This window comes from Pinus tabuliformis, chromosome 6 (assembly GCF_031772625.1).
Source record: "Pinus tabuliformis cultivar Carrire ecotype Pingquan chromosome 6, CPIR1, whole genome shotgun sequence".
Lineage (NCBI taxonomy): Eukaryota > Viridiplantae > Streptophyta > Pinopsida > Pinales > Pinaceae > Pinus > Pinus tabuliformis.
The window spans coordinates 1,629,937,963-1,629,942,465 of NC_142292.1; the positions used below are offsets into that span (position 1 = coordinate 1,629,937,963).

At 35.1% G+C, this 4,503-nt stretch overlaps 1 pseudogene; it reads right to left on the reverse strand.

The window, feature by feature from the left end:
* Positions 1-256: 256 nt before the first annotated feature.
* On the reverse strand, positions 257-1,396 carry LOC149265155 (uncharacterized; annotated as a pseudogene).
* Between the last annotated feature and the right edge of the window lie 3,107 nt (positions 1,397-4,503).

Sequence of the window (4,503 nt, forward strand, 5' to 3'; positions counted from 1 at the left end):
TAAAAAAAAACTACCCCCCCTCAAAGTAAAATTACTTTGAGTTACAATCTCTCTGAAAACAAATTACAACTAAAGTCTCCTTATTACTCCAAATTTTACAATCCTTAACATTTACAAATATCCCTTATTACTCCACAAAACATAAACTCCAAAATTTAAAAAATCATGAGATTTCTTCAAACTACAATATGCATTGTATTACAAAAAAAAACTTTATGATCCAAGCTGACAGGCTTCACTCTGAATTCTTCTGGCTTTACATTGACAGGCTAATAGTCTTCACTCTAGCTTCATAGACAATATTGGCTACAGTATCCCTCTTTATTTGAGTAGCTTCGCCCCTTAAGCAGATATAATATATTTGGGTTGTTTCAGCTCCAAAATTTTCAGGAAAGTGCAAAGTGAGACTTGCCACACCCTAAAATCGAGAATACTTTGTTTGATATTCAAGTTCTCCTTGAGTGTTTTCTGACAATTCCCATTCCTGAACTGGTGCTATTTCTTGAGAAACTTAAAAATCAATTCCATCCCAATTTATGAACGCTTGCATTCTTAAAGGACTCGTTCCTCCAGTACCACCAATAACAAAAATACTTTTTATCTTTACATCAGACGTGAATGGTATAAAAGCAATTAGCTCTAGATCACCATCATTGCTCTCCAAAAACTCAGATGAATTATCCAAACGTTGTTCCCAGCTTTTGAAAATAGACTTTACACTTCCTACCACAGATTCATTTAATGCAAAAACATGGGGCGTGTCAATGTTCTTGTAAAGAGACCATTCAGAGCTACAGTCGTGGTCAGTGAAGCGGTTATTTGAAATTGTGATCTGTGTAGATACTCTCACAGTATCAATGCAATCTTTTCCCACTATCTAATGTTCCTCGCTGCAAGACATCAGATAGTCCAAGGCCCTGCAACACGCATACTAGAATAATTTGTGCAAACAAAGGCCCACACGTTGCAGTGAAATTCTTTACTAAACATTATAATACAGTACCAGAGAGGTTGTCGGCTGAACTAAGTTTAAATAACTAGGCAGTCAAAATGGTAGCCCATTAACCTAGGGCACAAGAACAGTCTTATATACCAACTTTGGCTTGGCCAACCACAAAATTTATCTCACTCAACCTAAATAAATATATCTCTTTGACCAACAAAATTTATTTCATTTAATTCACATCTCGACACTAGGATGGCCTTTTTGACCCACTGTTTCCTGTCCAGCTTACAGAAACAAACATATCTTCAGGAGATTGTATTCCAATTAGTTGTGCTGCGTGCAGAGAAATCAGATGCAACGTACAATGTTCAGTAATGGCAGAACTGATGACACCGCAATTGTGGACAACAATACAAGCAGAAACAACAATATCATGGCCGCTTCAATCATTTGCCGGTCAATTGAATGGAGTTTTCCAGGACTTTGTTGAGCTGGAATATCCTCCTCACTTCCACTGCAACATTACTGGAGCTCTGATACCACAATAATGGCAGAAGTTTCCTCAGACACATAATTTTATTAATCAGAAAAACAATTACATAATTGATTTTGCAAGAGTTTACACCCGAACAACCAAACACTCTTGCAATGAGCTATTTATAAGCTCCATGTCCTAACTACCTCTAATTATGGATCACTTATTAAATAACAAGTGTCCATTTACATTAAATGCTATTCAAACCAACTAGCTAACTAATCTCCTAAAATAGAGCCTAAGATATGACACATTTGGAGAGTCATATCTTGTTACAACAATATACTAATTCTAATTGTCTCCATTAAATAATTAATCATTCTAGAATAATAATTATTAATTTAATTTCTTAAATTAATAATTATTTTATTTCAATTTTATAACCTATGATAATAAATTATTTTTGGATCATCTAACACTTGTATCGCTATATTTTCGGAGATATGATTTGAGGAAGTTAGGGTTTTTGCAAGCTCCAGAATTTCAACTAAAACAGGTCATCGTGGAATTTTCACTATAACTCTTTCACTATCAAGTTTCAAAAGCTAAAACAAAAACTAATTTGAGAACATATAGGTTTGAACCTCGACTCCTAATTTCAGATCTTGTCTCACTATAGTTTCAAAGATATAGTCTGAGGAAGTTAGGGTTTTTGTAGACCCCTGAATTACATTTCAAATAGGTCACCTTGGGAAAATCATCATAATTGTCACTCTGAGCATCAAAATGAAATTTCGTAAGAAATTACAAAAAGAGGATGGACTGTAGTTTCTTGTGTATATTTTTTAGAACGAAAGGTAAAAAGAGGGACCCATGGCACTTCATAGAAGTTCGCTCTTCTGAAAAGGTATATAATTAGGTCATCCTGGGAAATTGTGCATAGCTCTTTCTTGGAGAATCCAATTTTGATCAAAGTGGTGGCATTGGAAAGAGGACACAGAGGGCTATTGCAGGTTGCAATTTTAGAACTGGAAGAGATGAAATTACAAAGTTATAGTTCTTTCAAGGTCGAGCTCCTAAAATCAAGAAGAGACGATATCAGCAATTTTGATGGCAAGGATCCGATAAATTGGATACTACAGATGGAGAAATATTTTGATCTACATGAGGTGCAACTGTTACAAAAGGTACGTATTGCATCTTCATATTTAGAACTGGATCAATTTTTATGGCATAAAGGATTTGTTCTCGTAAACCACTTGTTACGTGGTCAATTTTCACAGAGGAAATGCTAGCACATTATGAGGATACAAAGAGAAACAACTTCTTTAGCCAATTGATAAATCTCAAAGAAAAGTGTTCAATGTCAAAGCAAATTGAGGACTTTTAAGAATTAAATATAAGGATAAATGATATTCCAGAGAAGCAAAGGTTTGATGTCTTCATAGGTACTTTAAAGGATAACATTCAACATGAGGTTCGTCTTTGGGAACCTGATTCACTGGAGAAGGAATTCAGGTGGGCAAGAAAAATTGAAAGTGAAATTATGGAAACAAGGAATCCCACCACTCACGACTATAATTATGGAAGTTTTTCTTCTCCTAGCCTTCCACAACCTACAAGGTTTACACCACAACAATTTGAAGAAAAAAGAGAACAAGGGCTTTGTTACAATTGGGGAAGAAACTATTTTACATAGATTATGAAGAGGAGGAAGAAAAGGATCAAAAGACATAAAAGAAGAGGATATATGCCAAGACCCAACCCCATAGAAAGAAGAAATGAATCCGACCATATCTTGTAAAGTGTTGGCAAGAATTACCACTCTTCAAACTCTCAAGGTAGAAGGACATATCAAGAAGAAAAAGGTTCAAGAAGTGAAAGATCACATCGATAATGAAGAAATGAATCCAACCATATCTTGTAATGCATTGGCCGGAATTACCACTCCTCAAAATATCAAGATAGAATGACATATCAAGAAGAAAAATGTTCAAGAAGTGAAAGATCACATCGAGCATTAAGAAATGAATCTGACCATATCTTGTAAAGCATTGGAGGAAATTACCACTCCTCAAACTCTCAGGATATAAGGACATATCAAGAAGAAAATGGTTCAAGCAGTGAAAGATCACATCGAGCATCAACAACAAGTTCTCCAACTTTTAAAGGATAATGCCACTTTGGTGCAAAATCTAATGAAACTACGGGTAGATCAACATCGCAGTGAAAAATGTTTTGATGTAGGTGGTTGGGTATTTTTATGGCTACATCTGAAGGAAGACATTTATGAGAAGGAAACGTTGGCAATACTACATGCACTTTAGAAATGGCGACCTTACCCAATGGTAAGACACTTCAAGGTAAAAGTGGATCATGATAGTCTTAAATAATTTTTAGAAAAAATATTATCTTTAGAAGAATAGAAAAATGGGTCACAAATATGTTGGGTTATGACTTTGACATCATCTACAAAAAAGGGAAGAAAATTTTTGTTGCAGATGCACTTTCAAGAAAGGATGAGGATGTGGAAGCATTATTTTGTGCTATTCCTATTATCCAACTAGATTGGATAAACGAAGCAAGGGATGAATGGAAGAAAGACAAAGAAGTGTGGCCACTCATTCAAAATTTGCAGAATATCCCAATTCAGAAAATATTGCCAAAACTTGAAGATGAAGGAAAAATCATATTGGAACCTAGAGCAGTCACAGAAACAAGAGCACGACAACTATGAAATCGATCAATTTCAGAGTATCTCGTCAAGTAGAACAACTTACATACTGAATATTCCACATGGGAGGACAAGAATTTTATATAGAAGCATCAAGAACTTCTCAGGCGTTGAGGACAATACTTTTTGAAGGAGAGGGGCATGTTAGGCCCCTATACTACTAGTGTAACCCCTTATTTTTGTTAGTACAACCCCCTTATTATATTTTTGTACCCATGTAGTCCCCATACTCTTATTATTTTGCCCCATAGAATCCCACTATTGTTATTATTGTGCCCTAACATTATTATTGTTATGTCAGCTCTTATTATATTATGACCCCTTCGACTCCTATATATAGAAAGGAAA